The sequence below is a fragment of the Natrix helvetica genome (genome assembly GCF_964273705.1).
Source record: "Natrix helvetica genome assembly, chromosome: 4".
Classification (NCBI taxonomy): Eukaryota; Metazoa; Chordata; class Lepidosauria; order Squamata; family Natricidae; genus Natrix; species Natrix helvetica.
The window spans coordinates 99,518,511-99,531,385 of NC_138550.1; the positions used below are offsets into that span (position 1 = coordinate 99,518,511).

The window sequence follows — 12,875 nt, forward strand, 5'->3', positions numbered from 1 at the left end:
CCATCAGAAAGTTATCTAGCCTTGGACTGAAGGGCTGCTACAGCAGGGTTGCAATGAAATAGTGATAACACAACAAAGGCTAGATCAAGAGACAATACAGTAATAAATCATCACACTGTTAACAGTTTCAGCTCTTCTGCTGATATTGTGGGTAAGGGGCAGGAATGGATAACAAACAGCACGCTTGTTCTCCAGGGTTTATAGCTGCAGTGAACTTTGAACAGGGTTCGAGTTCCCTTATTCTTTTAATCATTACAGAACACTATCTAAGTATGTGATAACTGTGCAGAGTTGTAGAAGTGGGCAAGTCCAAACAAGGTGGTGCATTTGGCAAGATTAGTTATTTATTTAGACCTCTTTCATGTGTCTCCCAAGAGCCTGGAAAGCACCATGGCAACGTTCGACTGTATTCTCTTGCTGATGGAAGGAATTAAATTTAGCAGGCCAAAAAAGATTCCCCTTCTTTTGAAGTCCTCCTAGGAGGGAGGAGCTAAGATGGAGGACAGGCAGCAACGGCTGTAAAGAGCTCTTCCAAAATTAAATTAGGTTTAAATTACATTTTAACAATACTACATGTCCTCCTACATTCCCCACATCTTGTCTAAAGAGTCCTCAAAGAAAGATTGTGAGAGAGAGAACTGCAGAAGGTAGGAAAAAAATAATAGAAATGTTCAATAGTATAATATGGGAGTAACCAACATCCTTATCGCACTTTTAGTTTCTCCAATCATGTACAGTAATAATCCAGCTGTTTTTATTGACATGGTGACTTATTCAGAAACCACATCGACCTTGGGAGATAAGCTTAGGACATGAGATGGTTCTTATTATCTCTCTAAGTCCAGAAAACTCTTTATGCCCAAGAGTTAAAGAAGCTTCTTGAATGAGAAGCAAAACACCTCCAAAGAAAGTCCAGTTGCCTCTTGAAAAAGAACCTTTGAGTCATTATGCCCAACAATTCCATATTATAATGTAATAATATAATATAATAAGAATCATATTATAATATAAGCACTATCATATTACAATATAAGCACTATCGTAATATAATGCTTAATATACATTGTTTGTTACACCTATCTAAAGAAAGACTTTCAATAGTTATTTGAGGTTGCTTATTCAGAAGAAAATACTTTATAAACAAATTTTGCTTCCTTGTATTCTTTTAACCCTGTTGAAGGTCAAAAGGAAATGGTTATATAATATGACTCAACAAAGGTCATTTCTGTCTATGCTTCTAAATGTTTTAAGCAAAAGACTGAAGGCATCAGATTGAAGAGTTTTGGGTGAAGGTGCTTTCTTTTATTTCCTGCTATAGGCCAAAGGATCTGTTAAATGGCAGTTTCTAAAAATAGTACACAATGTAATTAAAACAAATTGTTCTCAATGAAAGAATCCAATGTTCTCTCCAACTTTTAGAATGTGGTTAACACTGAAACATGCAGCAACTTAAGTTGTGTTAAAAAAATGTAGATTAAAAATCCTTTCAATGTTCACTGAGCTGGAACAATAGCAAATGTGATGACATCTGCATACAAAGAGATCATTCTGATTTTGCGAAATAAACCGATTAACAAACTTCTTTTTCTCCTGCAGAACTTCACCACAGAGTAGAAGGTCTTGTGCTTGGTAACACCCCCCCACCCTGTCTGCGCTCCTTAGCACAAGTCTGCCCGTAGCACCCCCTACCCACCTCCCTAGAACATGCCCACCCAGACAATCCTCTGTCTAATACTACCACCTCTTCTACACTTAACAAGGCACACAGTCCAAGGGTTATGAGAATAATAGGTCTGCTGTTGTTAAGTGATGTGATCATGTGACATTGCACTTTATCACCGAAATACTTAGACATGGCACTCCCAGTCCCAATTACTATCACAACCCCTCGATTTATGATCAAAATGGAACCCAAAATTTCTGTTGCTAAGTAAGACAGTCGTTAAATGAGTTTTGCCCCCTTTCTTGCCACAGTTGTTAAGTGAATCACTGGAGTTGTTAAGTTTGGAACACAGTTGTTAAGCAAACCTTCCTTGCCCATTGACTTGGCTTGTCAGAAGGTGGCAATAGGCTGTCACATGACCTTGAGAAAGAGCAGCGGCCATAAAGGTGCCAAGTATCTGAATTCTGATCATGTGACCGTGGGGATGTTGCAAGAGTCATAAGTGTGAACAATGATCTTAAATCCCTGTTTTCAGCGCTGTTGTAATGGTCACTAAACAAACTGTTGTAAGTCGAGGACTATCTGTGTAGATCAATGAGAATCCATGCTGTATTTAAATTTAACTAAAAAAATGTTTGGTTAGCTTTATTGGATTTCTGCCTTTTGCAGCACTCAGAACCTTCACTTTGCAAGGTAAAAACCATCAAGGGAAGCCATCATCAGTTCTGACTCACAGTTAGCCACTTTCACAATAAGTAAAAAATACCCTTGTATATCACGCAGCGCCCTAAGAAGAGTCTTATCACCCTACTGGGAGATAATTTCTAGTTATTAAGTTTTTGCTTCAGTTTCACATTGTTTCCATGTAGAATAAATATATATGTGGGTGGAGTGAGTTTCCTGGAAGACTCAGCTCAGCCACAGCCCACAAAAAAGATTTTTTTAGCACCTCCTTCCATAAAACATAGCGCAAAAGCCCAGGATTTCCATGAATTTCTTCCAGAGAGGAGGAGAAAAACATGTCGGCCATCTGTTAGGGTAACTGTTTAATGCTGTAGGTGCCAACAGAGAGTTAATCATCTGAGCAAATGTTTGTGCCACTTGTCTAAGCATATGTAGCTAGTAATTATGTGTATCTGTAGTTTTGTGCATGGCGTTGCACATGACTGCAAATAAACGACTTGTTTGTAAAGATGGATAAAATTCAGTGGAGCTCTGCAAATAGTTACATTATGAAAAGGATGAAGAAACGGAACCACATTGAAATAAAACAGAAACTTCTCTTCCAACCAGCCTTGTCATTAAATGTTCTCCAAGAACTGGCTGTGGCCAATGGTATGTCTGCCTAGTTAGCAGCTGAATCTGGCCCACAAGTACACTCAGCGTTGGTCAGATGTGCTGTTAGATCTCAGTTGGTCTTTTGTACCAAACTGTTTGGATTGTCCTAGAAGCCCTCGGGAAGTGCTGTTAACCAGAGTTTTGACAGGGGGGAAAAAATGCATGTATTCATTTCATTTAGACCCAGAGTAGGCAATTATGGCATCTTTATATCTATTGAGATTTTCAATCATCCAGGTCAAGGTTGCCCCAAAGGTGCTTTTCAAAAGGCAACTGGACTTAAGTAGGTAGTAACTTGGTCGGCCATGCCCTCAAACTGGTTCTATCAGCGGCGCCGCAGGTGGTGCCATCTTGTTTTTTGCTTCTTTTTTGCTTTTTTACCTACTGCGCAGGGCTGAAGCGCATCCCTGAGCAAACTAGCAGTAGAAGAAGCTGGAACCACCCCTGTTCTGGGGGAAAGATACTGCAAAATCCCCATTCCCTCCCCACTCCTGGGGGAAAGATACTGCAAAATCCCCATTCCCCACCACCACCACCTCCCAACTACTCTGCTTTCCAGCTCCATTCTCCTCTGCAGGGCAACAAAAGATAACCCATCCAAAAGAAGGAGATCAGCTGGGACTTGGGAGGCAGTGAATAGATGGGGGCGAGGCCAGCCAGAAGTGGTATTTACTGGTTCTCCGAACTACTCAAAATTTCCGCTATCAGTTTGACAAAACTAGTCAGAACTGGCTGAATACCATCTCTGCTGTCATGGGAGGGAAGGTGGGCTGCAAAGGAATTATTGGCCCAGTCATCCAGTGAACCTCCAGGGCTGAACCTGAAGTAGAAGCTGGGTCTCTAAACTGCCAGTTCTACACTTGATCCAGTATTCTGTAGTCTGCTGAAAACTCTTCGACTGAAACAGACATGTGTTTCTGTAATTGATTAACTGTATTTATTTATTTATAGCTTTAAAAACAATAACTCAAGGTGGCAAACATACAGAACACTCCTTCCTCTCTTAATTTTCTCACACAATAATAATCCTGTGAGGTGGACTCAGCTGAGAGAGTGACTGGCTCAAAATCACCTGGCTGATTTTCCCACTTAAGGTGGGACTAGAACTCATAGTCTCCGTTCTTTTTTTTAATCCTGGTGCCTTAATCACTAGACCAGGGGTGTCCAAACTTGGGAACTTTAAGACTTGTGGACTTCAACTCCCAGAATTCCCCAGCCAGCCATGCTGGCTGGGGAATTCTGGGAATTGAAGTCCACAAGTCTTAAAGTTCTCAAGTTTGGACACCCCTGCACTAGACCAAACTGGCGCTCTGACTGAATTGCTAATAAGTCTTATTTTATTTTGTTGTTCTTTGCTGTTATTTTTCTCATTTGTTGTTTCTATTATTTTCATGTTCAGCAAGGTGCATTGAGCGACTTCTTTGAGAGAAAGGAAAAGCAAGGTAAAATGTCTTCTAAAATAAGAAAAGAAAATGGATTGTTTAAATTTCTAAAATAATTAAAAATCTAGACTGCGTTGAAACCAATGGAGCTTGCATTCAAGTGAACATATACATATTAAATACATACATATTATAAGCTGTAATGGTTTTTCATTTGCCTTTCATAATCAAGATAAAAAGTAATTAATGCTCATTTGCCAAATCTGGTGTGAAAATGAATAAATCCGCTCACTCAGTCACAAAAGACATCTTGTACAAATTCTGGTCTCTAACTCAAACTTTCTACAGTCACATTAGTGAATCACTCCTTATTCCTGGTTGAACGAGTCTTCAATTGTGGTTTTCTGAGAAAGCCTGCCAGCTAAAGAATAGCCAGGGACCTGGGTGCTAATGGCTGAAATGAATGAAAGTGCTCAATAAATATACAGAGCAAATAAAAGATGGAGCATTTCAGATTTTGTTACACTGGAAGCAAGCATAATGCATTTAACTGCAGGAGCCTTTTATACAATATTTTGATATATGGGCAAACCTGTTCATTAGAATTCAAAAATTAACCAGACTTCCGGTTCCAGCTGCTGATCGCGACGGGCAGGCTCTGCTTGCCCCGCGCTCTTCTGGTGGGCCCCTCATCATTTGGGGGGCACAGGATTCCCCGTAGAGGCTCCTGCCAAAGGGGCGGCATGGCGGGGGATCCCCTGAGTCGGCAGCGGCCGGGAGCCCCCCGCATCGCCCTAGGCACCGGGAGGCATGATGGGGAGGCGCTGCGGCGTCTTCGTGGGGAGGCAGCTGGAAGAACGTACTATCTGAAGGACGCGGTTGCTGTGTGGTGAGGTGGAAACTTCCCCCCGTTCCCTTGCTTGTTCGAAAAAGGAAAAAAAACTGCCAGCTGCTTTTAGAGCTACTTTCAATTTGGTTTGGAGAAGCACGACTGGAGGGAGGGGGGACTTCCCCCCCCCTCAGACAGGCGGCTATAAACGGTTTTGCTCTCTGCCCTAGAGGAGGAGGAAGGGAGAGAGCCATGCAATGATTTCACGCTCATAACAAAGGTGGATTCTGGATTGTAATTTTATAAATGAAGTGATGATCTGAAAATTTTGGAAACTTTGAAAACTTTTCATTATGCTCCTCAACTCCGAAGCTGGCAGGGCAAGATGGCACACTTCCGTTGTCTCTACAGACATTGAAATTTGACTCCACCTATAGAACTTCTGGCTTCCTGTCTTTGTCTCCGTGACATTCAGATAAACCTCTTGTTGTATTGGACTCCGCTTGGATCAAAGGATTTTACTACTCTATTGCCAGAAGCTGTAATCAGAAAAAGTTCCCTTCTGCTTGGACTCCTTGCCTCCTAATCTCTCTTGGCGGTTTTTCTCTCTAATTGTTTCTTCTCTGTATTGTCTTTGTACTTTTTCTGCTCATTATAATGCCACCTAAAAGACCACCCCCGGGGAAGCCGGGCTTTGCTGTCTCCGCCCCGACATCCACAGTATCCAGTCCCAGTGGACAACAGACCTTGACCTCCCTGATGCAGCCTAAGCCTTCTGAGATGGACTTTCAGCAGATGTTTCAACAAATCTTAAAGGGACAGGAGGATATAAAAAGTCAACTAAAGGAGATGAAAGAGCAGCTTAAGGAGAACCAAGACCAGACGAGTAAAAACTCACAGAGACTGGATCTTTTGGAGGGGGGGACGGCTGAGATGAGGGGGGAGGTGAGAGGGGTGGAGAAGGGGAACCAAGAGCTTGAGACCCACCAGATGAAAACGGAATTTGAAAGAATGTCCTTTTTTCTTAGGTTTCAAAATGTGGTTGAGGATGATGATGAAGATTTAAGGGACATCATGACAAACCTTTTGGCTGAATATATTCAAAAAGAAAAACAACAGATGGGGTGGGATCTGGATCTGGTTTATAGAGTAAACTCAGCATATGCTAGAACACACAATGTTCCTAGGGAGGTACACATTAAATTTCTTAGAAAGACTACAAGAGATGAGATTCTGAGTGCACAAAGGGGGCAAGCTTTGAAATATCAAGATAGAGAAATAACCATTCTGAAACAGATCCCTAAGAAAGTGAGAGAGAAAAGAAAAAACTATTCGCAATTAGCGAAGAAGTTATACCAGAAGGGGGTGTGGTTCAGATGGTTGATGCCTGAAGGTATGTTAATATTCTGGGAGGACACAAGAGTTAGAATCAACACAACCACAGAGGCTCAGGCCTTTATGGAAAAAAATAAAGTACTCCTAGATAAACCCGACGATTCTACACCAGATGTACAGGACACGGGAGGGGCCGGAGCCTGCTGGTGGGGGGAGAAGGGGCAACACCAAGAAAACTCAGATCACAAAAATGAGCAAGAGAATCTGCTTGATATAAATTGATTGAAATTATTATTTGAATTTACATGCTGACAAAATATTCTTACATAGTATTAAAATATATGTATAAATGAATATTATGAGTATGGGGGGAGGGGACACTTCCTACATATTGTAACTGCCAAAATTTGTAACCTATTCCACCACCCCTTTCCTTTTTATTTTTTTTAAAAACCAATAAAACTTTGTTTTTAAAAAAAAGAATTCAAAAATTAACCCACATGCATGTTGCAGTCATCCATGGATCACCAATAAATCTGATGTTTCATATTATAGTATTCCCCCCCCCCAATGCAGTACCCACTCAATCAGCTTCCTGCATCAAGGATCGAGTTACTTGGTTTGCTTGACACCAAAATTAGGAGAACATGTAGCGTCTAGCACTTACATGGTTAAAGTACATAATACTGGGGCATACCCCATTATAGCCATCAAGGTTATGAACGTATTTACATAAAACACTTTTCTCTTCACAATCTGAGCCCATAAACACTCAGGTTGACTCAGTGGTGGGATTCAATTTTTTTACCACCAGTTCTGTGGGCGTGGCTTGGTGGGTGTGGCATTGCTTGGTGGGTATGGCTTGGCGGGCATGGCAGGGGAAGGTTACTGCAAAATCCCCATTTCCTCCCGATCAGCTGGGACTCGGGAGGCAGATAATAGGTGGGGGTGGGGCCAGTCAGAGGTGGTATTTACCGGTTCTCCAAACTACTCAAAATTTCCACTATTGGTTCTCCAGAACTGGTCAGGACCTGCTGAATACCATCTCTGGTTGACTACTGTGGACAGAAGATCAAGAGAACTATTAGAGGGCAAGGAGAACAAAGCAAGGTTTCAGCTTTAAGTAATAAAATAATGGATGATACTACTGTATGAATGTGTCAGAGAGAGCAGCTTGGACTTGCTTGAAACATACCATTTTCAAGACACTGGTTTAGAAGGATGAAAAGATACTGGTTGGGACCACTATTTTCGATGAAGAAATAAGCGATTTCTTCAGAAAGTAAACTGGGGGGTGGGGGAAGAGGAGCAATGGGATGCTGAGTTCATCTTGAACAGGAATACAAACCTGCATTCAGAGAATTGCACTATGAAAGAACCAAAAGTTGAACCGAGCCAAGAATTAAACAGATTACTTTGGAAATTAACATGTTTGAAAATTGGTTGCCAACGGATTCGACTCTTTGTTACAACTTAATCATTGGCAACTTCTACAACTGAAAGTTCACCTATCAGAAGTTAACTACAGTATTTTTCAGAATATAAGATGGACCTTTTCCCCTCAAAAAAGAGGGTGAAAATCTGGGTGCGCCTTATACACTGAATACGGGTTTTGCCTCCTGAAACCCTGCCCCCTTCACCAAAATGGCCGTGCATAGCCTTTAGGAGGATTTCAGGGTGTTTTTTGCTCAATTCTGCCCCCCCCCCTCCAGCTCCCAAGAGCACTCTATAAGCCTCCTAAAGATTATGTATGCCCTTTTTTTGACAAAAAACAGGCCTGTTTTCGTGAAAAACAGGCTGTTTTTGGAGGTCTGCAGAGTGCAAAAACGGTTTTTTAAAATTTGCCTCTTCAAAATCTTGGTGCGTCTTATGCTCCAAAAAATACGGTAATGGTACCTTGAAATGTTAAAGACAGTGCTGAATCGTCCTCAGAAAATTATATTGACTGGAAGATGAATATGTTTGCAAATTTCTTGAAGGAAAGAGAATATACACATTTATTCCAGAGGTGGTATTCAGTTGGTTCTTACCAGTTCTGGAGAACCGGTAACGGATATTTTGAGGAGTTCGGACAACCAGTAAATACCACCTCTGACTGGCCTCATCTATTTTCTGCCTCCTGAGTCCCAGCTGATTGGAAAGAGAATGGAGATTTTACAGTATCCTTCCCCTGCCACGCCCCCAGCCACGCCCCCCAAGCCACGCCCACAGAACTGGTAGTAAAAAAAATTGAATCCCACCACTGATTTATTCATTAATTCATCTGTAAGACTTACTATAGGTACCAGGCTAGAAACTGGGAGTCCGTGAGCTCTAGTCCCATCATAGACATGAAAACCGGCTAGGTAATCTTAGCCAGTCACTCTCTCTTGGTCCAACTCATCCATGGGGTTATTGTTGTGAGGAAAGTGGGTTGGATATATTCACTGCCTAGAGTTATTTGTAATAATAATAATAAAGGTGCAATATAAATAAATAATGCACCACAATCCTGAGGGACCAATAAATGAAAAGGATAGTTGTAAGATCAACAGACAGGAATTAAGAATTGTCTCTTAACTATTATTGAAATGATCAGTGCAGCTACATTATACACCCATTTGCTTTAGTATAATTTCTGTGGTTGTTTTTTGTTTAACAATCCACTTTAACTGCCTGTTCATGAGGCAAATAGAACAATTAACTACATTAAAAAAGAAAGAGTTCCTCAAATTGAGTTTGGCTCCTGGGATCAACTATTTTATTTTATTTATTTTATTTTATTCATAACAAGTTAATTGCTCTTGCTTTCTTTTAATCTGGCCTTTAGCCCTGGTATTTCCTAGCATATGCCATCCAAATCCATCCAAATCTAACACTGCTTCTCATTTTTTGAAATCAGGCAAGTTTGACAAATTTTTGTCCCATGAACCATTAACCAAACTGCAGACTAAAATCTGTTTCAGGGTGAAGATCAAGGAATGAACACATTAGTCAACAGGATGTAGTATCAGAATCAGATTATATCTAGCAATTAGGGGCATTAATTGTATGTGTACTCTGAAAGCACCTATTACTAAGGACTTCTACTAACAGAAGCTACTGCATTCAGCCTACAATCTGCATTTAGGAGCTGACTTTGGAAAAAAGACCTTGTGGCTGTGATTTCTGGTCTACTTGGGTCTTCTGCACCCCAAAATTGCTTGATGGGATGTTCTGGAGAATTTGAAAATATGTGTCTTTTATGCTGTTTTGATTAGTTGATAATTAGAATCAATCATTTAGCATAGTTTACACTTTTGCTTTTAATATGGCCCAACAGTCTGAAGACGATGCTTTTGTCACCATGAAAGTGTGAACGTTTGAAACAATTGTTTTATATGATAATCTCACTTGTGCAGAATATTTCCTTGAACTGGATAAAAGCGATAACTTCTATTTGAAGTGGGGGTGGGGGAAATGTGAGAAATTTAAGTGATAGCAGAGAATTAGAGCATCCTGCTCACCAGAACCACAACTATTTTGGCATGTTTAAAATGAGAAATGAAACTATACATTGATGTTTAGACCTCCTTTTCTAAAGTAAACTTCACTTTGAGAATGATGTAGCAATAAATTGGGGGCATTATGCCACTAAGGTTGAAACGAGGGCATATGGAGGGGAGGAAGTATTCTCCAAATGGAAAAAATGGTTCACAATCTAACTTCAAATAGTGCAGATGTTTTTCTCCCTTTGATGTTAAAATATCTTGTGCAGAAAGAACAAACAAAATTTAGCTGCTTTCACCATAACCACAGCCTCTGGCTTTCAAAGAGCATGTGAACAACAGCAGTAAACAATAATGGGCCAGAGAAAATGTTTTTTTTTTTTAAATTTCAATCTTTTCCTCTCCTCTCTCTCTTTCTTAATTGAAGTCGTGATTGCAGCTTAATTGGAAGGAAAGACATGGGAACATGGAAGAGTATGATGATGAGACTCATTACCGAGTGAGCCTTTGCCAATCTCAAATGGGATGGAGAAAAAAGAGAAGTTCCTTTCTTTTGGGAAGCCTCATGGAAGCACAGTTTTGAACAGTTTGCTCCGAGATGTTTATATGATTGTATAAATGCTTTTGATGGGAGTTATCTTTCTATTTAGTCTGTGATACAATACTTTAAACACTTGGTAGCCTACCAATTTTGGAAATACATTTTTAATAACAAGTAGCAGGCTCTGGCTTTGCTACGATACACAATCCCTTTGTGCTGCTTTTGACGGGGATTTAATTATGAGTAGAGCTCAGCCACAGCATTTGTTGTCAGTGCCAAGATTGAGACCTGGAATAAACAACATTGTAATAAATGGTGCCATGGACACACATTCAAGAATGCATTGAGCTTCTCTACTGACTAAAATAGGGACGCGGTGGCTCAGCTCAGCTTGTCGATCAGAAAGGTTGCCAGTTCGGCGGTTTGAATCCCTAGCGCAGCTTCTGCCAACCTAGCAGTTTGAAAACACGTAAAAAATGCAAGTAGAAAATTGTATTGTATTGTATTGTATCTTCCCACCAAAGGTGGTTCCTATTTTTCTACTTGCATTTTTTACGTGTTTTCAAACTGCTAGGTTGGCAGAAGCTGCGCTAGGGATTCAAACCGCCGAACTGGCAACCTTTCTGATCGACAAGCTCAGCAGATAACAGCGTTCCGTGCTCCTTCGGCATTTAGTCACGCCAGCCACATTACTACGGAGACGTCTTTGGACAGCGCTGGCTCTTCGGCTTTCAGACGTATTCTTAATATTTTTTATAAAAATTATCAAAATACAAATGAAAATGAAAACAGTGGGGAAATGGGAAAAGAAAGAAAAAAAGGGGGGGAGAAGTGTAGGATAAAGATTAAAATGGTTTCCCCATCATCAAATCTATTCTTGATCACAGTAAACCTTTTAAGGATATGTATGTACATGTTACTTACTAATCATTATTCTCCATATCTAATTCCTAGCAACAGTGGTACATTGAGGGACACTGGAACAGTGTCAGGAATCATCAAAGCTCTATATGTCATATAGTGATTATCCATTAATTAAACCTACAGGCAAGAAAAAGGACTTCTCAGATTGAAAAACCATTTAAGTTACTTCTAAGCTCACCACAAAGTTAAAGGATGAACAATAGCAGTTAAATCTAAACATTTATCAATGCTGGTGTGAAAACCTGGGAAGCCATCAAGGATCTCAAAATTGTTCAAGAATTATGGCTTTTTGGACAGTCAGAATTATGGACTTTTAAATAGAAGTAGCAAACGTGTTGTAAATGCATTGGGGGCTCAGCCTTTTTTATTTGTTTTTGTGACATACAATCCTGGTTGAGAATCTCATTTTCAACAAGGGATTCAAAGACTTATTCAAGCCATCCATCACTGATTTCAGCCAATTTGAAAGCATTTGTTTTCAGAGCTTATTTCAGCACCGAAAGAGAAGTTGATCCAGCAATGGCCTTCACATTCCTCAGTTATGGCATCATTCTAATCACCTGCCTGGAGACGTCTCTCTGACCTGCCTTGCCATGCCCGCCAGCAGTAACTGCTGTGTGAGCATGGTTTTATAATGCGCAGTGCTTATCTAATGGAAACTGTTAAGCAGCAAACACTGTGTTCCACAGAGGGAATTAGCCACTTGTAAGGAGCTCGGTGCCTGCTCCCTTTCATAGGCAGTTTTTTAAAGATCTCTTTGAACAACTGGTCCCTGCAGATATCTGCTCTTTTAATAGAGGTACATGGACTAAGTTTGCTCTTTCGTGACATATTTTTCATGTTGAGAACCATTTGCAAATGTTTATTCCAGCTGTACAGCTCTATTTTCTCATGTTATGGTCACCTCAGGGTGGTGATATACTAAATTAAATATAATTATGTATGCACCAGAGGTGGTATTCAGCTGGTTCGGCCTGATTTGGTGAAACCAGGAGCGGAAATTGTAGGTTTCCCCCCGCCCCAGCTCCTATTTAGGCAGGATTTTGAGGCTGGGCGCATACACGGAAGGCTACGCGCATGCGAGCAAAGCATATGCGCAGAAGGCCAGGCATATGCACAGAAGGGTGCCATGCGGCGAACCCCTAGTAACAAAATGTGAAACCCACCCCTGATATACACGGAGTCATCTTTTTGTCCTTGATGTATAAGCATACCTGCATACTCTCTTTTTTAAACATTTCCTTCTGTTGTCTTACACACAGCTGACGTGCTATATCCAGGACAGTACTGGAAGCTTCTCTATTTTTTTCAACATTGAATAAATAATATGTCCCTCTTTCTCCTCTATATAAATTATGGCTGTAAAAATAAACCATATCCACATCTTAAAAAGACA

At 40.6% G+C, this 12,875-nt stretch overlaps 1 protein-coding gene and 1 long non-coding RNA gene across 2 annotated transcripts in view; one reads left to right on the forward strand and one right to left on the reverse strand.

Moving 5' to 3' along the window:
* NEDD9 (neural precursor cell expressed, developmentally down-regulated 9) overlaps positions 1 to 12,875 on the reverse strand; it is a 71,469-nt gene that overhangs the window by 24,197 nt on the left and 34,397 nt on the right. The gene's annotated exons all lie outside the window — the stretch shown is intronic.
* LOC309391430 lies at positions 507 to 10,552 on the forward strand. The gene is made up of 3 exons (XR_014175270.1): positions 507 to 647; positions 4,401 to 4,443; positions 10,442 to 10,552. It is a non-coding gene; the product is annotated as an uncharacterized lncRNA (long non-coding RNA).